Source organism: Bombina bombina, chromosome 7 (genome assembly GCF_027579735.1).
Source record: "Bombina bombina isolate aBomBom1 chromosome 7, aBomBom1.pri, whole genome shotgun sequence".
Classification (NCBI taxonomy): Eukaryota; Metazoa; Chordata; class Amphibia; order Anura; family Bombinatoridae; genus Bombina; species Bombina bombina.
The window spans coordinates 254,092,722-254,118,453 of NC_069505.1; positions in this window are offsets into that span (position 1 = coordinate 254,092,722).

Below are 25,732 nucleotides of genomic sequence, written 5' to 3' on the forward strand. Positions count from 1 at the left end.
CTCCATTTTCCCGTTGGTGTCAGGGCCGAGAACTGCTGAAAGATAACAGTAGGTGACAGTCTCTGTAACACTCTCTGGATGCTGGCGTAATACTGTTACCTCACTTCTTGCAGAGATATGGCGCCTAGGGCAAAAGAGGAGGATAAGATACTACATCGATCGGCAGTCCATTACATCGATCTTCAGCAAAGCCTCCAAGCACTCAGGGATTTAGACAAACATCTACCACAAGAGACTCTGCAACAGAGGAGTGTTGTGATCCTCCCAGAAATAGACAGAAAGCGCTACATGAGAGTTAGAGAAATGTCCACTGCACAACACACTTTAAGGACTGCGAGTACTTTGCCACATGCTGAGACTTTGAACATCAGGTCATTCTCTCGTAGCCACCCTGCGATTCAGTCATTCCTGGGAGCAGCTAATACTGGGCCACACATTACTTTAAAGAAGGACTGCAGCCCACTATACTGTTATACCCAGGACTTTCTCACCTCCCTGTAAGGGCATATCAGAGATCAGGGGGAATCATTGAACCAAACTCATGTCCTAGTTTTATATTGCCTTGTCTGCCCAAGATCTGGTGTGGGTTGAAGGTTCTTGTCGGCATATATAGACTGTTGGATATGGGCCTAGTCGTTTATAACTTTTTCCTATTTTTACATGACCCCCCTCCCCGTATGCTCCAAATAATAATACTCTGTTCACTCATTCACTCTCCATATTCTACCCCTCCCAGGGCATGTTATGTATTTATGTTTGTGTCATGTATGTTGGGCTATACATACTCCTATTCATACTCTATTACACTTAACCATTGGAATGCCGGTTTCTGGAAGTCTATTCCTCACATGTTTGTTTTATAAGATGTTACTCTGATATGGTTTCTGGTACTTGCTGTCAGGACTCATGTCACTGTCTCTTTAAATGTTACCTGTTCTCCTTTCAATTTGATTGGCTGCGCCACCTTTTTAACAGCAGTTCACCCATCACACCTTGCTTAGTATTTTGTTTGTTGTTCCATGAACCGCAGTAATCCTGAGCCTTGGATATCCTTACAAAGAACTACTTAAATTCTGAATAAGGAAATCATCTCTTCGCTACCTGCACTGCTGCCTACTTTCACATCTGATCACAGAGGACTGTCTGAAACAAAAGATTAGAAACAAACAAACAACATCAAGGCATCAACCGCAAGTATCTTACTCTTTATCAAGTGGGGTAGTGTTCATCATATTGCACTTTAACATTGTACAGCATTTGTTTTCAATTCCGACACTCAAGATTAGCAAAGTCTCTATCTAACGAAACCTCCGGGAACGGAGTCGCAAATCTCCCTGACGTCACTTCCGGTAGCTACCGCATCTATCCTTCAGCGTCTCCAGACAGCACGGAGGTTAGCAAACAGGACGCTGCACCCAAGGATTCTCAAGAAGCAGGTATATATTACTTAATATCTTGTAAGTCACTTAAAGTTGCTAAGTAGACAAGTAAGAAGAACTTTAAGGAGTCAATTGTAAATAGTGCCTATTTGTACATAAACAGACTGATAAATACTACTTGATAGTTATGGTCATCTAAACACCGGAACACAGTATTTCCTATTGAATGCACATTCAGCACTTCCTCATTTACTGTGTATGAACATTGGGCCATATTTGATTGGTATTAAATCTATGCAGATAGATCTTTGATACAACTTAAGTCCCTCTGGACTTACAAACTAATAAATCTCACTAAAACAGGAATCCATTCCCATACTAGTGGATTGCTTAACCTTTGGTGAAACAAGTTATAAATTATCATATCCACATAGTCTGCAGTTGTGTTCCAACCACCAACTTTAATTGCTACTCTGTAAACTTCCAAATTCAGACATATAAGGATTACAAGTGTTACATAATACTAAGCCTTTTGATAAAATGGAACCAGCAGATCTTCCACAAATAGTGTACAACCTTTCCCAAAAGGTTGATCAACTTGTTCAAGGCTTACATGAATTAGAAGTTGAAACCGGGCACTAAGGTCAGTTATCAAGGATTCCATTACTGTAAAATCTAATCAATTAGATATGACTTTGGAGCCACAGGTCCCTTTACCTGATGTTTTCTCAGGGAATAGAAAGGGTTACAGACACTTCAAAAATGCATGCCATTTGATATTTTCTATGAAGCCCAGAACCTACCCCACTGAGTGACTAAAAGTGTTGACAACAATCTCTCTGTTAAGAGGGAGCCACAAAACTGGGTGGACAATTTACTTGAAACTGAAGACCCAATACTTGGATCTTTAGAAGCTTTTTTCTCTGCTATGGATGAAATGTTCCAAGATTCTGATGTACAGTTAACTGCAGAGACCGCCATGAGAAATCTTAAACAAGGAAAACGTCCAGTGGAGGACTATATAAGTGAATTTAAACAACTCGCCAGTGATTCACTTTGGAATCCAATAGCTTTGCGTAATCAATTTCATCTAGGACTCTCTGAAGCTCTTAAAGATGAGTTTGCCAGAATGGAGATACCTAAGCCTTTAGAAGGTGTGATGAAATTGGCTATCCAAATAGATCGTAGACTGCGTGAGACAAAGGCTGAGAGAAGCTGGTCAGATACCAAACCAAAATCTCTGTTCTCTCCGCCAACACCTGTTTCTCACTCATCCATGAAACCATCGGCTGAGGCAATGGGGATTGGCTTTATTAAAGGGCCACTCAGTCCTGAAGAAAAATTACGTAGGAAGGTTAAGAACCTCTGTATGTATTTTGCTAGCCCAGCACATACAGTACAAGATTGCTCAGTTCTTCTTAAAAACAAAAGTAAGTTGCATTCTTTTATCTCTTCACTACAAAATGTATCTAATTCATCTTATTGCTCACTATCTCTGTCGTTACAGTGGGATCAAAGACAAGTGATGATTGATGCCATCATTGATTCTGGTGCTTGTGGGAACTTTATTGCCAGCAGTTCTGTACCAACAACAACATCCCTCTAGTACTTAAGAGAATACCTGTACCTATCCGGGTAATAGATGGATCAATAATTACTTCTGATCCTATAACTAAACAGACTGTACCCCTTATTGTTAATATCTCAGGTCACATTGAATTGTTACATTTTGATGTTCTACCATCCCCCCATTTCTCTGTGATTTTGGGTTTAAAATGGTTGCATGTGCACAAACCCTCTATTGTTTGGTCCCCTCTCCAAATAAAGTTTTCTTCACCTTATTGCAAAACTACTTGTTTCCATGATCATTTCCAAATGCATACCATAACACAACATGATGGAATACCTGTAGAATATAGAGTTTTTAAAGATGTGTTCAGCAAAACCGAAGCCGAAAACTTCCACCCCATAGGGGTTATGATTGCCCAATTCAACTTCAACCAGGAGCCAGTATACCCGTAGGACACCTTTACCCTCTAAGCCAACCCGAATTGGCTCACCTAAAAAATTATCTAGAAGAAAACTTGAAAAAGGGATTCATCTGTGCCTCCACTTCTCCAGCACGTGCAGGAATGTTTTTTGTACGTAATAAAGATTCAGCCATGAGATTGATAATTGATTATCGAGAATTGAATAAACGTACAATAAAAAAATCGATACCCGTTACTCTTGATTCCTGAGATGATTGAGCGCTTGCCTGAAGCTACCATCTTTACTAAATTGGATTTGAGAGGGGCGTACACTCTTATAAGGATAAAGGAAGGACATGAATGGCTAACAGCTTTCCGAACCAGATACGGTCTATTTGAGTATCTTGTAATGCCATTCGGCCTTTGTAATGCCCCCGCCACTTTCCAACATTTTATAAATGATGTTTTCCATGACCTCTTAGATGTGTGTGTAGTCGTGTACCTTAACGACATACTCATTTACTCCAAGAATAAAACCGATCATATAAAACATGTTAGATGGGTACTTTCGAGACTCAAAACTCACAAATTGTACACCAAACCGGAAAAATGTAAATTTCACACTGATAACGTGTCCTTCCTAGGGTATAACATTTCCACTACAGGAATTCAAATGCAAAAGGAAAAAGTCAATGCAATCACAGACTGGCCTCAACCTAAAACCAAAAAGGATTTGCAATGCTTCCTAGGCTTTTCAAATTATTATAGGAAGTTCATCAAGGATTTCTCCAGGATTGTTAAACATCTTACATATTTAACCAGTGTATCCACCCCTTTCATTTGGTCTCCTGAAGCAAACAAAGCTTTTACCTTCCTTAAAAACAGGTTTACAACAGCACCCATATTACAGTTCCCTAACCCTCTATATCCCTACACCTTGGAGGTGGATTCTTCTGATTTCGCCATCAGTGCAGTTCTGTCTCAACAAAAATCCTTTAAGGATCCTATGCATCCTATATCTTATTATTCTAAGATTATGAGTCCAACGGAGAGGAACTATTCCATTGGTGACAAGGAGTTACTGGCCATTAGACGATCACTAGAGCATTGGAGGCATCTCCTTGAAGGGACATCATTGCCCATTAATATATATACTGATCACAAAAATTTGCAGCATTTGCAGAACAATAAAACATTGTCCGCTCGACAGGTTCGCTGGAGTCTTTACTTTGAAATATTCAATTTCAACATTATCTACAGACCCGCCGCAAGAAATGGTAAAGCCGATGCCTTATCTCGAAGGTTAGAGAAACCCCGATCAGAAGATACCAGACAAACTATTATTCCTTCTGAACGTTTCATTGGTCTCACTACACCTTTAATTACTGATCTGAAAACTTACAGTGACAAGCAACAAAACCCTCCTCATACAAGTCTTCTCAAGATTGAAGGAATCTACTATCACGGAAACAAAGTCTTCATACCCCCCAGTATGAGATCAGATCTGTTGAAAACTTACCATGACTCACCACTTGCTAGACACCCAGGGGTTCATCGAACTCTAGAACAACTAAGTAGAAATTTCTGGTGGCCAAAATTAAAATCACTATACAAAAGCACATTCAGTCATGTATCACCTGTACCGATTCCAAACCCGTAAGGAAACCCCCTTTTGGCCTTTTAATGTCACTATCCATACCAAATAAGCCTTGGCAACATGTATCCATGGACTTCATTGTTGACCTGCCTCCATCCAAAAACCATACTACTATCTTTGTGGTTGTTGACCTCTTCACAAAAATGGTGCATTTTATACCCTTCCATAAGCTTCCTACCGCCTCTGAGACAGCACATCTATTCCTTGAAAATGTGGTTAAACTGGATGGCATAACTCCTATTCTTACGACAGACAGAGGATCACAATTTACTTCACGACTTTGGTTGAAACTTTGTGAAGCAACTCAAATTGACCATCGTTTCACCACTGCTTTCCACCCCCAGACGAACGGACAAGCAGAAAGGATAAATCAATGGTTGGAACAATTCATTAGATGTTATTGTTCCTACCATCAACATGATTGGATGAAGTTCCTAGCAATGGCAGAATATGCCTATAACAATTCCTTAAATTCTTCAACTAAAATGACACCGTTTTTTGCTAATTATGCCTATTATCCAAGTATTACTTTCTCACCAGTACTGGGTTCTGAATCTCCATTAGTTGATGATCTCCTTAACTCCTTACAAGAAAACTTCAAGTTTATCCAACAAAACATTCAGAATGCCCAATCTATGCAAAAACGGTATGATCTATGAAGAAGAGAACCCCCGGCTTATGCCGTAGGGGACTTGGTTTGGCTCTCCACCAAAAACCTAAAATTGCAAATACCATCTAAAAAAACTTGCTGGTCTTTTCATCAGACCTTTTCCGATCCTCCGAATCATCAATAAAAATGCAATCAGACTACAGCTACCTAGTACCATCAAAATTCACCCAACAGTACATGTATCGCTACTCAAACCTTACATTCCAACTAGAAATGACAGAACTTTGTTACCTCCTAGGGTTCCAGCTCTTGGTGACGATGAATATCAGGTTGACACCATATTGGACTCCAGATATAGAAAGGGGGAGCTGCAGTATTTGGTGCGCTGGTAGCATTACTCTGCAGAGGAGGACTCCTGGGAGCCGGTCTCTAATTTGAATGCACCCCATTTGGTGGCCTTGTTCCATCGTAGACACCCTGATCGGCCTCGTCCTGAAGCTGTGGGACAGCTTCCTTGAGTGGGGGGGTCATGTCAGGACTCATGTCACTGTCTCTTTAAATCTTACCTGTTCTCCTTTCAATTTAAATGGCTGCTCCACCTTTTTAACAGCAGTTCACACATCACACCTTGCTTAGTATTTTGTTTGTTGTTCCATGAACTGCAGTAATCCTGAGCCTTGGATATCCTTACAAAGAACTACTTAAATTCTGAATAAGGAAATCTTCTCTTCGCTACCTGCACGGCTGCCTACTTTCACATATGATCACAGAGGACTGTCTGAAACAAAAGATTAGAAATAAACAAACAACATCAAGGCATCAACCGCAAGTATCTTACTCTTTATCAAGTGGGGTAGTGTTCATCATATTGAACTTTAACATTGTACAGCATTTGTTTTCAATTCCGACACTCAAGATTAGCAAAGTCTTTATCTAACAAAACCTCCGGGAACGGAGTCGCAAATCTCCCTGACATCACTTCCGGTAGCTACCGCATCTATCCTTCAGCGTCTCCAGACAGCACGGAGGTTAGCAAACAGGACGCTGCACCCAAGGATTCTCAAGAAGCAGGTACATATTACCTAATATCTTGTAAGTCACTTAAAGTTGCTAAGTAGACAAGTAAGAAGAACTTTAAGGAGTCAATTGTAAATAGTGCCTATTTGTACATAAACAGACTGATAAATACCACTTGATAGTTATGGTCATCTAAACACCGGAACACAGTATTTCCTATTGAATGCACATTAAGCACTTCCTCATTTACTGTGTATGAACGTTGGGCCATATTTGATTGGTATTAAATCTATGCAGATAGATCTTTGATACAACTTAAGTCCCTCTGGACTTACAAACTAATAAATCTCACTAAATAACATGAATCCATTTCCATACTAGTGGATTGCTTAACCTTTGGTGAAACAAGTTATAAATTACCATATCCACATAGTCTGCAGTTGTGTTCCAACCACCAACTTTAATTGCTACTCTGTAAACTTCCAAATTCAGACATATAAGGATTACAAGTGTTACACTTGCAGACTCTATGTATGTATATGGTTTCCACCATTGCAGCTAGGCAGGTTAATATATAGTTTATACATGTTTGCATGCACTGTTCTATGTTGGTACTTAAGTACATACGTTAGGTGAAACATCTTCTTCACTTTACTGTACTAGTTACTGCCCTGATTGAATGTTCAGACTAGATAATGTAGTATGTGGTTATGGTTCACACAACAATCAGCTCTCATCCCTGACCTTAGACACCTACCAATAGAAATAATTACCCCTCTACTCACACTATCTACCCTCCCATCTGGTTACTCTACTACCCTCTTGTAGATAATACCACCCCTCTCTCTCTATTTTCCTCTATAATATGAGCGACTCTTGCCCAATGCTTTTTCTCCCTTTTCTCTATTCCTCATGGCCTAAGCATGGTCGTTACAAATGCTAACTCCCCACTTCTTAATATTATTACAATAGAAAGTTATAGAATGTTCTTAATACAGACGTGGGGACCCTCTCCAAGTTAATACAATAAAAATGAAGTTCCATTTTATATAGCTCATAGTCTCTTTTTCACACTATCAGGGCATTATATGTGATGTCATCTACGCATGCTCACCTCACATAGTTGTTCTTTTCTTTACACAAATGCACTAAACCTAAACATGTTGCTTGATATTTCAGGTGGGTAAGTTCTGTCTCTCTATAGTCCAAAACTGTATTATCAACACAGACTTGTGAGGTGAAGTTGTTTTCTCTGTTTTCCCTTTTAGAATGACCATCATGTCACAACATTGTGTGTAGTGCTCTGTAATACTTACCGTTGGTGGGCGAACTATGTATATTGTATTTCTTTGAAACTTCAATAAAAATGTTTTAAATAAAACTCAAGATGTTTACTGTCTCTTTAAGGAACACATTAGCTAGTATAAATCCACTATCTTTAACCCCTCAAGGAAGGAATTTGAGAAAGAAAATTACCCAAAGTATTGGAGAATTTTTAGCATTTTTGCTATCACTCCATTGAAACGGAAATAGAGCTTTGTAATTCTATTTCATTTACCTATCAAAATAATATAATTTTTTTAGAAGACAACCTAAGGTCTTGATCTAGGCTCATTTTATTCCACCATTTCGCAAGCAAAAAACTTGGGGTTTCTCACTGAAATTATTTACATATCGTGTGTGCAGTCATAACACAAATGGTTGTAAAAGGTTCTTTGGGATCTCCTTTGTTCAGAAATAGCAGAAATGCATGATTTTGCCATTGTTTTCTGGTAATTAGAAGGCTACTAATTGCAACTGTGCACCACACTTCTATTATTCCCTGCAGTAAAGAGGCTAATCAGGATGCTTACAAGGTTAATTGTAGCTGTAGTGTAAATATTACTCTCCCACCTGAACCTTCCACCCTCTGATCCCTACCTGATCCCTCCCAAACAGCTCTCTTTTCTCCCTCACCCCCCACTGGTCACCACCATCTTAGGTACTGGCTACCTTGCCTTTCAAGAACCCATCCCTCTCTCACCAAACTTTTTTGTGTAACATAGGGAACCTTTCCCTTCCTCAGAACCCTCCATTTCCTACCCTCCCTCTGCACCCCCCCCCCCTGTCTGTATCAGTGGGTCTGCCTTCATATGGTAAAGAAAGAATGATCAGTTCTTCCTTACGATATGAAAGCAGATAACTTTTCTCAAAGCTGACAGCAGGGACTGCAGCATGAGCCAGAAGGTTGGATATAGGTACTATGTCAACAGGGTACACAAGGCATGTTTTCACAAAATTAATATCCAAATGAATGCATAAACTAATTTAAAGAAAACAAACAAATACGCCCAGTTATCACATAAGAAGAGGGTCCTTTAGCACAGGGGATATGCTGCACTATGCCTCCTAATAGCATGGCAAGGGCCCTGTGACGAAGGGTCAGGATTAGCGCAGCTCTCCATCACGCTACAGGTAAGTCACATTTTAAAGCTAATTTAAAGGAAACAAATGCAAACTATGGCCCAGATTATGAGTTTTGCGTTAGAGGCTATGCAGGGCTAACAAGCAGTTTTCCCTCACCGCTCACTTACATGCAGCGCTGGTATAACGAGTTCTTACAAACCCGGTGTTAAAAGGCAAGAAGTGAGCGTTGAGCAAAATTTTGATCGTTACCGCACTCCAATACTAGCGCTGCTTAAGTCAGCAGTGAGCTGGTCGTACATGCTCGTGCACGATATCCCCATAGGAGTCAACAGGGAAAGCCGGCTGAAAAAAGTCTAACACCTGCAAAAAAGCAGCGTAAAACTCCTTAACGCAGCCCCATTGATTCCTATGGGGAAATACATTTTATGTCTACACCTAACAACCTAACATGAACCCTGAGTCTAAACACCCCTAATTTTATACTTATTAACCCCTAATCTGCCGTCCCCCGACATTGCCGACACATACAATATAATTATTAACCCCTAATCTGCCGCTCCGGACACCGCCACCACCTACATTATACTTATTAACCCCTTATCAGCTGCCCCCAACATCGCCAACTCCTACATTATATTTATTAACCCCTAATCTGCCACCCCCAATGTCACCTCCACCTACCTACATTTATTAACCCCTAATCTGCTGCCTCCAACATCGCTGACACTTACATTATATTTATTAACCCCTACTCTGACGCTCCCAATGTTGCCGTCACCTACCTACACTTATTAACCCCTAATCTGCAGCCCCCAAAGTCGCCAGCACTATAATAAAAATATTAACCCCTAAACCGCTGCACTACCACATAGCAAACATTAGTTAAATATTATTAACCCATAATCTGCCGTCCCTAACATCGCCGCCACCTACCTACATTTATTAACCCCTAATCTGCCGCCCCCAACGTCGCCGCAACTATATTAAAGTTATTAACCCCTAAACCTAAGTCTAACCCTAAACCTAACACCCTCTAACTTAAATATAATTTAAAGAAAACTAAATAAAATTCCTATCATTAACTAAATAATTCCTATTTAAAACTAAATACTTACCTGTAAAATAAACCCTAAGCTAGCTACAATATAACTAATAGTTACATTGTAGCTAGCTTAGGGTTTATTTTTATTTTACAGGCAAGTTCATATTTATTTTAACTAGGTAGAATAGTTACTAAATAGTTATTAACTATTTAATAGCTACCTAGCTAAAATAAATACAAAAGTACCTGTAAAATAAACCTAACCTAAGTTACAATTACTAGAAGAAACGGGGAAGTGATACAAAGATTCTACACTCAGACTCCTTGCTGATCCCGAAGGTGGTGTAACCTCTAAACACTGACACCTAAATACAATATAGAAGAAAGAGAAGGGGGGTTGGGATAGCGCTTAAACAGCTTGAGTCTTGTGAAATAAGTGAAAGTATGTGATCTTAGATTAGTCAGTGACTAAAGATTGAGGATATCCCTGATAATGGTTCTCGATTGTGAGGCTAACTGCCTAGGTATATTAAATGGGATTTTTTTGTGTTTTTTTTTGTTTGTCATGTGACCAGAATTTATGCAGATAGTTCCTATATCACAGATATTGCCTATATCTCAAAAGTGTAAAATGACCTTATATCTAATGATTTGTATATCATACATATGTGGTAAAATATATTTATAGTAATGTGTTTTTATAAAAAATCAAAAAGAGGAGTAATGTATTACAAATGAGTTTTATTCTAATACAGATGAGAGTCCTAACGTAATTTGAGAAACAATAAAATCTAACACTTGGATGCCGGCATCTGAATCTATTTCTTAAAACATCGCTAAAATTACAATAACATTTAAAATTAAATTCCTATATATATAAAAATTGCTGATGTTCTGGCAACAATTGCAATTTCTAAAAAGCGACTTATGCTTGTATACAAATCTTATGGTTACTTTATCTAGTACACATGTATCATACATGTGTACTAGATAAAGTAACCATAAGATTTGTATACAAGCATAAGTCGCTTTTTAGAAATTGTAATTGTTGCCAGAAAACAGCAGCAATTTTTATATATATATAGGAATTTAATTTTAAATGTTATTGTAATTTTAGCGATGTTTTAAGAAATAGATTCAGATGCCGGCATCCAAGTGTTAATTTAGAATTTAGAATCTTTTAGAATCTTTTAGAATCTTTTAGCTAATTGGTTTTGCTGGATATAATTCAAGTATTTATGTATGTGATAATTAGGTGAATCAATGCCCTGGTGAAGGAAAATTTAAAATATCTTCCAAAGTTTTATAAAATGATTCACTACAATTACTTTAGATCTTATTTTATTATAAATAGGATCTTTTGAGCTTTAACTTCTATCTATTGATCAATACTGTGATATAGTAAAGATCACCTTAATTGCATAGTGATGGGAATGGATTATTAGTCATATGTTTGATGTGAAGATTTAGTCATTGAAAAGTTTGAAGAAAGAATCGGTGCTTCAAAATATTGTCACAAGTTTCACAACCACTATAATAATGTACATTTTCTTGTTTAGTATTATACCTCTAAGCACCATAAATCAATCAGTGATACACAAGATCCCAATGTTGCTTATGTGCATTCAATAGTTAATTTGTGAAATTTCACCAGTTTCCATCAATAGTTCAAAGTTATGAAGCAAGGTTTGTGAAGAGATTGTTTCCTATATACAGAAATTGTGTTGATAATGTGCCCTAAGTCAAACTTCTCTAGGGTCTATTAATGTTTCAATGTTGCCAACTAAAGTTTGTGCTGAAATTGCCTGTCTTCTAAATGCTAACATTTTGTTTTATATTTGCTCCAAAGAGATAATCTGCAAATATTAACTCTTGTTCATAGTTTCTATTTTTGTTTGTGTCCCAGCACTGAATTTAGGTTATATACATTTAAACTTTAAAGGGACAGTCTAGTCAAATTTAAAGAGAGGGCGTGCAATTTTAAACAACTTTCCAATTTACTTTTATCATCAAATTTGCTTTGCCCTGAAAACTAAACCTAGGTAGGCTCAAACTGATTTCTAAACCAATGAAAACTGTCTCTTATCTCAGTGCATTTTGACAGTTCACTGTTAACCAGTGCTAGTTCATGTATGTCATATAGATAATGTTGTGCTTACTGCCCTGGAGTAAAGGGATTATCTATCATTTTAAACAATAAAAATATTTAAGTAGACTATCTCTTTAATGCATATAAGAGATCTTAATCCTTTCTTTGGTGAAAAGGTAGGTAAACTTAAAAATAAACTTTCATGATTCAGAGAGAGCATATCATTTTAAACAACTTTCCAATGTACTGTCATTAAAATTGCTTTGTCTCTTGGTTTATTTTGTAAAAGTGATGGTAAATCCAAGCGTATAACAAATGCTAGGATTTACCATCACTAAAAATAAACATTAGTTTCAGTCATAACTTACTAAAAAATGCTGGGACTTAAACACCGATCAATATAATAATATTTTAAACTTAAAATTTTCCTTCTAAAAACACCTTTATGGGAAGAACAAAAAATTACATCACACACTTACTAGCCTAGGTTAATACAGTTTAAAACAACGATTTTACGTATACAAATGTAATTGCGCTGATTGTTTGATAAAACAAAAGCCAATGAATCAAATACATAGCAGGTCCCCAATTCTCTTTAAAATTGTTATTGAAAAAGCAGTAAATAGATTTCTTAATTTTTAAAGTGAAATGATTATTTGTTATGTACCATAAAATACACAAATGCAAATGTATTATTTATTTCAGGTTGATATTTGTTTGCATTAGATGCTGATGTTTTGGAATTATTTCCAGGGATATTTTCTGAATGCTTTTATAACTACATCTTTTGTTCAGTTCTGTGCACACTTGCCGTACTCTCATCTGAATAGCCTAGATTAGTATCCTAGCAACAAGCCTGCTTTTCTCTTCAATATCATATTCTCAGCAAAAATACTTCAAAGATATAGAGTAAAGGTGAGCCAAAATCTTCTATCTATCATCAATCATCTATCTATCTATCTATCTATCTATCTATCTATATATCTATCTATCTATCTATCTATCTATCTATCTAAATATCTATCTATTATCTATCTATCTAAATATCTATCAATCTATTATCTATCTATCTATCTAAATATCTATCTATTATCTATCTTTCTATCTATCTATCTATCCATCTATCTATCTATCTATCATCTATCTATCTATCATCTATCTATCTATCTATTATCATATCTATCTATCTATCTATCTATCTATCTATCTATCTATCTTTCTGTCTTTTCTGTACTGTTCTATCTGTCTGTTCTGTTCTGTCTGTCTAAATATCTATCTATCTATTATCTAGCTAAATATCTATCTATCTATCTATCTATCTATCTATCTATCTATCATCTATCTATCATCTATCTATTATCTATCTAAATATCTATCTATCTGTCTTTTCTGTACTGGTCTGTCTGTCTGTTCTGTTCTGTCTGTCATGTCTGTTCTGTTTTTCTGTCTATCTATTTCTGTCTATCTCAGGCTATCTTATCTATCTAATCTGGAAACATCTAGATACTGTTGGTGCCATGTGCATGTTTACTCCCATTATAGATATAAGACCTTCCATAGACTTCTCTCACTACATTTCCAAATAAAAGGGGCAGCCCCTGTATGACCCTGTATGTTAGTATTTGCTATTTATGACCTGTAAAGTGAGGAGCTGGGATGCATAGCAGACTGTAAGGTCTACACAGTGGAAATATTGATAGTTGAAGAGAATACAAATTAAATGCTGATATAGTTGTTTTATCTCTTCACATATACACCGGTTTTAAACACAAGGCAGATTACGAGCGGAGCACTATTTAGCGCTTTCTCTCAAGCACTAACTGCTCTAGAAGTAAACTTTTTGAGCGTGTCAGGTTGCACTCATATTGCAAGTTGAACGTAAAAATGTATTGATCGCGGGCTGACCCGATGAGCACAAAAAGCTGAAGTTACAATATTGCACGTTCGATCATCTATTCCCCCATAGAAGTCAATAGAGAGAAAAAACACCCCACTCTCGCGCTAACCTTAACGCATATTCTCAAGTGCTCTAACCTGACATAGAAAATCTATTTATTCATATATACATATTTCTATATATATCTGATGGTATTTGATACAATATATATCTATACCTATATTTCTGTATCATTATATATAGGTATAGATATATACAGAAATATATATTTAAAAATGAATTGAACATATGTGCAGAACATTGGAATGTGAAATATTTACACTAAATACATAGTTAATGGGACACTCAAGTCAATATAAACTTTTATGATTCAGATAGAGCAGCAGAATTAAGACTCTTTCCAATTTACTTCCATTATCAAATGTTGCACAGTCTTTTTATATGAACACATTCTGGGGAACAAGCTCCTACTGAGCATGTGCACAAGCCCACAGGGTATATATGTACTAGTCTGTGATTGGCTGATATCTGTTGCATGATACAGGGGGGGGCAGAAAATGGGAGAAAAAAATCTACTGATTTTTTTTCAAATTCAGAGTAAGTGCTATTGCATTGTCATTTTATTATGCACTTATTAATTATGCAATTCTACTGCACTCAGTGGTCCTTTATAACATTTCGAAAATATGAATGTTTTATCTTCTTAAGTGAAGTCTGAATTTTTTCTCTAGTAAGAAACTCAGAAATACAAATATTACTTAAAAAATTAGAGGAGACCGTAAGTAAATTAGATAAGAACATTTCTGAGAGAAAACTCCACAAGTACAATAGACATATTAAAGACTATGTTTTGCATACATAAACTATTAAAGACTTTACACTGAATATAGTCTATTATTGGCAGAAAAACAAGTATAAATAAGAACAAGAAACCCAGTAACAAAAAAATGATTTTTATGGAATTCTACTAATACTAAAAGAGCCACTTTTTTCATTATAGATTCAGAGGCTATAGATACCACTAATGCCACCAGTAATGAATATAGGTCTAGTGAAGATGACCTTATTGAAGTGACAATCAAACCCCCGGGACATGAGAAATTTAGAGACCTGTTGAAATCTCCTTAGTAAATATGGTTGTGAAAAATTGTCTTTATTGTTTAACCTTTTGTCCTTTTGTTCAAAAAATACACAAAAATTCTCTGCTCTTATGGACATCAAACAATTGCAAACGCAATACAGGTTTATAAAAAAAAAATCTTTTCTTAGAAAGTTAGTTTTGAAAAAGCATTTTTTACAATTTTCACCAACTAATGATGATCAAGAAACACATATTGAACATTCTCATAGGGCTAGAGTAGGTCATAAGTTTCAGGATCTTCTTAGCCTTAATGAATTGATGATTCAATTATAAAGTGTCTCAACTAGACATGATCAGCACACTTTATTTAATCATGATAACGCTTTCACACACAAAAATATCATATTTGTACCCAGTACAAAGTAGAGGACATTTAATAGACATCTTTAAAATAAGGTAGAAAAAGAGCAAACTGAATTGGCCACTAAAAATAATAAGAATCCTAAAATTGGGGAAAACAACAGCACAACACAGTGTACTCAAGACGCTTAAAGATAATGACCATATTTGGATTTCTCAAGCAGGTAAATGAGGTGCTATTGTAGTACTTAATATTAGTGATGATCAAGAGGAGGCATATAGACATTGTATAATGTAGATCTCTATGTGAAACTGTCTTGTGATCCAACTAGTTGTTTTAAAAAAAGAATTAAGCAAAATTCTTGACACAGCAGCTAAAAACGTTTTATGACTTCTGATCTGATTTCCCATTTGGTAGTAGATAATTCAAGATTGCCCAGTTTCAAGATGGTACCCAAAATACATGAAACCCTAATAAGCCTTCCTGGTAGGCCCTTAGTAGAAGGAATTGATTCTGAATTACAGATAGCACATTTGTCATTCCACAATTGAAGAGGGTAACTTGAATACATTGGTTTAATTGAGTCACGATGTTGAAGCCATTTATTCCAGTATTCCTCATAGTGTTGGCATTACACTGTGTGCAGAATTATTAGGCAAATGAGTATTTTGACCACATCATCCTCTTTATGCATGTTGTCTTACTCCAAGCTGTATAAGCTCGAAAGCCTACTACCAATTAAGCATATTAGGTGATGTGCATCTCTGTAATGAGAAGGGGTGTGGTCTAATGACATCAACACCCTATATCAGGTGTGCATAATATTAAGCAACTTCCTTTCCTTTGGCAAAATGGGTCAAAAGAAGGACTTGACAGGCTCAGAAAAGTCAAAAATAGTGAGATATCTTGCAGAGGGATGCAGCACTCTTAAAATTGCAAAGCTTCTGAAGCGTGATCATCAAACAATCTAGCGTTTCATTCAAAATAGTCAACAGGGTCGCAAGAAGCGTGTGGAAAAACCAAGGCGCAAAATAACTGCCCATGAACTGAGAAAAGTCAAGCGTGCAGCTGCCAAGATGCCACTTGCCACCAGTTTGGCCATATTTCAGAGCTGCAACATCACTGGAGTGCCCAAAAGCACAAGGTGTGCAATACTCAGAGACATGGCCAAGGTAAGAAAGGCTGAAAGACGACCACCACTGAACAAGACACACAAGCTGAAACATCAAGACTGGGCCAAGAAATATCTCAAGACTGATTTTTCTAAGGTTTTATGGACTGATTAAATGAAAGTGAGTCTTGATGGGCCAGATGGATGGGCCCGTGGCTGGATTGGTAAAGGGCAGAGAGCTCCAGTCCGACTCAGATGTCAGCAAGGTGGAGGTGGAGTACTGGTTTGGGCTGGTATCATCAAAGATGAGCTTGTGGGGCCTTTTCGGGTTGAGGATGGAGTCAAGCTCAACTCCCAGTCCTACTGCCAGTTTCTGGAAGACACTTTCTTCAAGCAGTGGTACAGGAAGAAGTCTGCATCCTTCAAGAAAAACATGATTTTCATGCAGGACAATGCTCCATCACACGCGTCCAAGTACTCCACAGCGTGGCTGGCAAGAAAGGGTATAAAAGAAGAAAATCTAATGACATGGCCTCCTTGTTCACCTGATCTGAACCCCATTGAGAACCTGTGGTCCATCATCAAATGTGAGATTTACAAGGAGGGAAAACAGTACACCTCTCTGAACAGTGTCTGGGAGGCTGTGGTTGCTGCTGCACGCAATGTTGATGGTGAACAGATCAAAACACTGACAGAATCCATGGATGGCAGGCTTTTGAGTGTCCTTGCAAAGAAAGGTGGCTATATTGGTCACTGATTTGTTTTTGTTTTGTTTTTGAATGTCAGAAATGTATATTTGTGAATGTTGAGATGTTATATTGGTTTCACTGGTAAAAATAAATAATTGAAATGGGTATATATTTGTTTTTTGTTAAGTTGCCTAATAATTATACACAGTAATAGTCACCTGCACACACAGATATCCCCCTAAAATAGCTATAACTAAAAACAAACTAAAAACTACTTCCAAAAATATTCAGCTTTGATATTAATGAGTTTTTGGGTTCATTGAGAACATGGTTGTTGTTCAATAATAAAATTAATCCTCAAAAATACAACTTGCCTAATAATTCTGCACTCCCTGTATAGCCCTAAACTATATGTTTAAACGGTATACACATTGCACACATGAGTTTATTAGCAATGACGGCACAATTTGTCCCCTCTTATGCTAATATATTTATGGGCTATTTTGAGGCTTAATTTATATTCTCAAATGTTTCACCTTTTTCAAATAGTATTATTCTGTATGGTCAGTACATCTGATCTCCAATACATTACCCTTAATTTTGGATTTAGAGACAAATACAATCAAATATTTATTTACATATATGTCTATTTTTTTTTATAATTGCACTATGTTTTGTGCATTTTTTGTTCAGTTTTAGACTAGTACAGGGATGAGATTATGACCTGTTAATATAGCAGCATAAGTATAGTGTAGAAAAAGCTTATGTTTGATCATACTTAATGGTTATCGTATACACAAAAATTATTGTTTATCAGATCCCTTATATATTTACTATAGTTCTCTTTATAATGCAAAGTATTAACTTACTTTGGGCAAAATTACAAGTCATGCGAAAGTCATAACGTGGGTGTTTTTTTGCAACTGATTTGCATTTGGGCAAATAGTAGAGATACAGACTAGCGCTATAAGAAGCTGCAAACAAATCTAGCATATAAGATAGATCCAAATAAAAACAAGCAACATAAATAGGTTGATATAAAAAAATAAATTTCTTTATTTTACAAGCAGGCTATATAAAAATAAATAAGATTTTACCGGTCACAAACACTAAAGAGAGTGATACAATCTCTGGCCAGATAAAATGGTGTTAAAATCTAATTAAAAGTTCTTATACCACCAATGTTAACCACCTGTAGATTCCAAAAGTCACTATATATGTAAAAGGACATTTTCCTTTATGAAAACAATCCTTCTGATACTTTCGTGTATTGTTCCAATAGTAACCTGCAAATAAGGGTTGACAAAAACCGGGGCTGCTTATACACTGCCGCTCTATATTACCTTCAATCCTTGTGTATCTCCCTAGTCACGGTCTTGTGTCTCATGGAGATCACCTGTGGGAGCTTACACATCTGCAGCGGGAGACAAGGAGGCAGCGGCGTGTGGAGACTGTAGCGATATACGCTGAACTTTAGTTGCTTCCGGGATGTCCAATGACGTATATCGTCACATGTGTTCTGTGGCCAATCAGTGCCTCTGTAAGATGACTCGGTTTATTTTACTTGCAATGGGGTATTTCTGCTCGAGTTTCTCTGCACAAAGAAACCTACAAGGACTGACTGCCTTGTCAAATAGAAATGTTGTATCCATCAACACGTTTCACCTACATATACGTTTTTTTTAATATGGTTGTCTGCTTTCTTAAATACCCTACCTATTCATTTGATTGGTCTAGTTTTTGGTCGTATTAAGGTGGATTCCATGTTTTAGGTGGTATTCTGAAATTTTAGTGGTCTCAGTGATTATAACTGCCAATTCTTTCAATGTGTATTAAAAGAGAACAAATATTTGATTCTTCTTAACATAAACTCTCATAATAAGTAGTTGCCTACTAGAAAGGACAAGTAGTTTGTTCCCCTTGTCACAAACGGCATATATTGAAAACATTATTTAAAAGCCATTATTACTAATGCCTGTTGCCATATGAACCGTACTATGTACATGTTCCATATCAATATACATTCAAGGCATAACCTATATTTGAATAATAAATGATGCAGTAAAATAAAGTAATTAAGTTAAATAAAAAAGAAAAAGATAAAGGGGTCTATTTATCAAGCTCCGAGCTTGATGCCCCATGCGCCTGAAGGCTCGCCAGAAACACAAGTTATGAAGCAGCGGTCTAAAGACCGCTGCTCCATAACATGTCTGCCTACTTTGAGGGGGTTAATTGACACCCCCTACTAGTGGCCGTTGGCCATGATCTGCAGGGGGCAATATTGCACCAGCAGTTCACTAGAATTCTTATTCCTTTCTGAGAATTACTTTCTGAAAATCCCCTCCCTTCCAATCTTTCTTTATTTTTTTTATTCCCAAAACACATAATCCCTTTAGTACTGTTATTATGTACTCTTCTAAAATGTTCATATTGATGAGTGTCCAGGTTACCTCTTTCAATGTTATTTAAGTGCTCTCTGATACTATCTCTATAGGGCCTCGTAGTTTTCCCTAAATATTGGAGTTTACACTAAACATTGTAGTATAAATAAAATCCCTTTGTCCCTACAGCAAATTGTTTACTTTATATCATACCTCTTGTCTGTATTTGTAGATTTATAAGATTTAACTTTTTTGCTATGTTCACGTACTTTGCAGCTATAACAAGGGAAGAAGTCACAAAGTGTATGTGTCCTTAGATTTACTTCTGTCATTGTTCTCTTCTTAAGAACAAGAAATGGTGGTACCGCTGGTAAAATGAAAAGTTACTTTATTTGCAAAAAATGTATTCAAAACATGGAAGCATCCAGAAATCCAATTCGGCACTGAGTTGTAATCATAGCCTAAGGTGCTACATCTGATACAATGCTTTAAAAATGGTTAACAAATCACCTGTGTGGTTAAACCTTAAAATAGAAAGGTACGCCCCCCGAAAGTAAGTGAACAGTAACTTGATGCCCTGAGTGAGTAGCACAAACATTAACCCTATAGTAAACATAGAAATCCATAATCAATGGGCTTACAGGTCATGTTACAATATAACAATATTACAATGTAAGATATTACACAAGTATTACATCAAATCACCATACAAAGATTACACTATCTAACCGACCCCAGGTATAATAGTAAATATGACTGAGCGCATATGAAAACAGTGTGGCATTTTAACCCTATAGTAAGATAATAAATTAGATAGGGCACTAGAAACTTCTAGAAGTGCCAAAGGGTCCTACATTTAATATAAGTAATATTGATAATATTGATATATACAACGTCTGTTCTCTAAAACCAATATCTAAAGTTTGTACACATGACACCATAGCATACAATTCCATGATGTAGATATATGTAAATACATTGAAATATACATGCATCTGTGCCAATGATAAATAAAGCAATAGAACACATTACAGATCTGGGCCAAAAGGCTTCAATCAACTGGATCGGATATTGTGGGACCTGAAACTATGTGATAAGATAAATGTGTCTTATGATCAAGTATGTTAAAGATACATGATAGTATGAGGATGGAAACTGAAATATATATACATATAAATAAGATACATATAAATGAGAGAGAGACTATATTCCCAAAAATTAATTAAATCATATTTAGAATTTAATCCTTGAGGTGTTCTGGTCCTAAGCAGAAAGATCCAGAACACCTCTCGCTTGGCCAGCAGTTGCTCAATGTCCCATCCTCTCTTTGGTACCATAATTTGTTCTATAGCAACCCATCTGAAGGTAACCAGGACCAAAGGATTTTCCCCTGCTGATGGTGGAGATGTGTTCTCTGATCTATAATTTGATGTCCCTAGAGGTAATGCCAACATACTGGATGTTACACTTAGTGCAAGTGATCAGGTATATAATATATGTATGCGTGCAATTTTGGCACGCTTTAATAGCATACAATTGGCCACTGACAGCTGAGGTAAAGGTTTTAGTAACCTGAACATACTCACAGGGCTTACACTTTCTGTGGCCACATCTGAACATACCAGTATGCATGAGCCAAGAGCTCTATATGGAACAATATGGAACCAAGTGTATGGCATCTTTATATGAGCAGCGCACGCCTTCCTGTACTACATCTGTCAATTTGTCATCTGCTGCTAAAATGGGGAAATTCCACAAATCTTAGAATATTGGGCACTATAGCCTGTTACAAAGTGTACCCCTTTAAAGTTTTTTTACTCTAGCTTTTGTGGTTCTATCTAGTAATAAAGTGTATCTAGAAAGCAACTGCAACTGCTTCTTTGATATGACTATAGTTATATTTCCCGTCTCTTAATTTTTCCTTCAACAGTTTAGCTTCATGCATAAAATCTTGCTGTCTACTACAGTTCCTTTTGAGCCAGGTAAATTGACCCTTAGCTACTGCATAAGAAGTATTTTTGGGATGACAGCTAGCCACTTGGAGTAAAGTGTTGCCAGAAATTGGTTTGCGAAACACCTTTGTGTTGATATTACCATCTCCAATTGAAGTCAATAGAATGTATCCCTTGTTATGAACATTATCAGGTAAATACCTATTACCACACTGGTCAGCGGGACTTACATGAGAACCTCTAACTACAGTATCTGCCAAACCCTGGCCATATCCAATGTCAATATTTGTGCCTGTGTTAAACCATATGTCTCCTGGAGGTCACAGTCCCTTCTGAGAGCTGCACATGTTCACCCGGGAACTGTCCATATACCAAAATGGGCTGAGAAACTTACTCAGCGTGTATTCATTGCAACTTCCCGGTCGTAGCCTCTGTCAATACATCAGACCACATACGGAACATGACTGATGATGTCAGACATGACGTGGATGAAGGGGGAGTGAGGGAAAAAACGCCCGGTACCTGTAAATCACTGGAATAGCAGTGGAACCCAAACTGGTAAAAAAAATTAAAGAACAAGAAAAGGTGGTAACGCTGGTAAAATTAAAAAGTTACTTAACTGTATTTGCAAAAAATGTTTTAAAAACATGGAAGCATCCAGAAATCCAGAAATACGAAGAGCGTAGCACCTGATGGCTTACATGTTTCGGCACTGAGCCGTAATCATAGCCTAAGATGCTACACATGATAAAATGCTTTAAAAATGGTTAACAAATTACCTGATTGGTCAAACCTTAAAATAGAAAGGTACACCCTCCCGAAGGTAAGTGAACAGTAACTTGATGCCCTGCATGAGTAGCACAAACATTAAACCTATAGAAACATAGGAATTCATAATCAATGGGCTTACAGGTCATGTTACAATATAACAATTTAACAATGTAAGATATTACACAAATATTACATCAAATTACAATACAAAGATTACACTATCTAACCGACCCCAGGTATAATAGTGAATATGACTGAGCGCATATGAAAACAATGTGGTATTAGCCCTATAGTAAGATAATAAATTAGAGAGGGCACTTCTTGCCTTTATACTCACTGGGGGCCAGAATGTTCTTCAGATTTTGTGCTTTCCTATATATATATATGTATGTATATATGTTGCTGTAGGAACAAAGGGATTTTATATATACTACAATGTTCGTGTAAACTCCAATGTTTAAAGGAAACTATGAGGCCCTATAGAGATAGGATCAGAGAGCACTTAAATAACATTGAAAGAGGTAACCTGGACACTCGTCTATACAAACCTTTTAGAAGAGTACATAATAACAGTACTAAAGGGATTATGTGTTGGACAATAAAAAAGTGAAGAAAGATTGTAAGGGAATTTTCAGAAAATAATTCTCAGAAAGGAAGCAGAATTCATTCATGAGATTAGGACATTATATGCCCTAGGATTTAATTCAGAATTTGATTTACATCCATTCATACTAGACTAGTTAATTTTGATAATATTGGTAGGTAGGCACTTACATATCCATTCTTTGGAGCCTTCAGGCTCGCTGGAAACAGCAGTTATGAAGCAGCAGTCTAAAGGTCGCTGCCCCATAACTTATCCGCCTGCTCTGAGGCTGCGGACATCAATCCACCTGATCCTATAAGATCAGGCTGATTGACACCCCCTGCTAGCGGGGGCAGCATTGCACAAGCAGTTCACAAGAACTGCTTGTGCAATGATAAATGCAGACAGCGTATGCTGTTGGCATTTATCAATGTGCGGCTGACATGATACGCTGATACGTATCATGTCCGCCCTTACTTTCATAAAACGGCCCTTTATCTTTTTCTTTTTTATTTGTGGTGATGAGAGGAGGGCGTGTCGTACCTGGAAATATGAGAACCATTTGTGGAAAGGGGGCCCAAAATCTAGGCTTAAATCTGCTTGCGTTTTAAGTTGCCTGTTGGGGAAAAAGCGGTAGACAGGGAAGGGCCGGTGGCAGTCGGCTAATTGTGGGATGGACAGCAGATCCGAAGACATAAATGTAGTGTTATTAAGTAGTGGAGTTAAGGGGGAGATTGGGCGTGATACATTTGTATGAGCTTTGATGGTCTTGTCCCCCACTCCAAGAGTAGATGCTATATAGTAGTTAAGTTTGCATCGTGTAGGTCTGTGTCTTTTAGGAATCCAACACATCTCAGCCAGGTTGCATCCAGGTAAAAGGTAGGTCTCCAACTGGACCCACGTTTTAGAGGGAGAGAGATGCTTCCATGCCACAATCCGAGCAAGATGGGCAGCCCTGTAGTAATACGTTAGATTGGGGATCCCCAGACCTCCTCTCTCTCTGCTGAGGTATAGGTTCTGTTTAGCGACTCTTGGTCTTTGATAGGACCACACAAAGGATTCAATTAATTTTTGTTGTGTACTAAGAAATTGGGTGGATAGATCTAAGGGAAGGACTTGAAACAAGTACAGATACTTAGGGAGAATGGTCATGGACACCGCATTCACTCGCCCAAGCCAAGAGAGGTGGTTCTGTCTATGCCAATTGTCAAGCAGTGTGCGTATCTCCTTCTGAAGGGTTATATAATTAAGTTCGAAGAGGTCTGGTATGGATGAGGAGATGTGTATGTCAAGGTATTTCAGGGATTTATCTATCGAGAATTTGGTGTGTTGGGCTAGGTAAGTGACTTCCTCTTCAGGAAGATTGACCGGTAGAAGGACAGATTTGTCCAAGTTAATAGAAAAATTTGATACTCTCTTGAAAGAGTGAAGGAACCGAAATGTGAGGTGAGCGTAAAGTAAAGATAATGTCATCCGCGTATAAGAGGCATTTCTGATGAAAAGAGCCAAATTCCAAACCTTTAATGTTAATATCGCCTCTGATGTGGGTGGCTAATGTCTCCACTGTTAGGACAAATAGGAGGGGGGAGAGGGGACAACCCTGGCGTGTGCCATTGTGTATTTGAAAGCTGTGGGACGCTACACCGTTAGCTCGAACTATAGCTCGAACTAACCCTACTGTAGGGTTAGTATATAGTGCTCTAATTCTGTTGATAAATGTTACGGAAAAACAAAATTTCGCCAGGATCGACCAGAGAAAATCCCAGTCGACCCTGTCGAAAGCCTTCTCGGCATCTGTTGAAAGAATCATCATTTGTAATTTATTTGTATTAGCTGTATATAAGGTTTGAAGGACCCGAATTGAATTGTCTTTGGCCTCCCTCCCCGGGATGAAACCTACCTGGTCCGTGTGGACCAGGCGGGGCAGATATTTATTGATACGCATGGCTAGTACTTTAGCATATAGCTTAACATCAATGTTTATAAGGGAAATGGGGCGGTAGTTTTTAACTTGTTCAGTGGGTTTGCCAGGTTTAGGGATAACTGCGATAGATGCTTCCAGGAGATTTTTGGGGAATATGCCTTGGTGGTCAATTGATTGGAAAAGCTCAAGAAGATGTGGACTAATTTGTTGGGCGAAGAGGTGGTAGTTTTTAGGGGTAAAACCATCTGGGCCTGGGGTCTTACCTTGTGGTAGAGTTTTAATAGCAGCCAATATTTCAGTGATATGGAACGGTCGGTCTAGAGAGGAGATATCCTCATCTGATAGAGTAGGAAGTTCGATTTTTTCAAGATAATTATTTATTAAATTAGTCTTTGTGGTGTGGTCTGGGGATTCTATGTTATATAGGGAGGGTATAATATTCGGCAAAGTTATGTACAATTGAAGAACTGTCGAGGGACATATGACCTGAGGGGTTAATTATACGCTTTATGAAGGTTTTAAATCTCTTTTTTTTTTAAGGGATCTAGCCAGCATGCGACCTGACTTGTTTTTTTCTATAAAAAATTTAGCCTTTAGGGTTAGGGAACGTAAGTGGGCATATTTTGTGAGATAACTGTTCAGGTCCTCCCTAGCTTGTTGTAAAGTCGAGTAGTGTTGGTCCGATTGAGGGTTGATTTTGTGGTTATGTTCAGCTTGTGTTAATTTAGAGGTAAGGGAGTTGTACAGCAATGCTCTCTGTTGACGTTGTCTTTTAGTATGTTTAATAAGTTCCCCTCTTATGAAGCACTTAT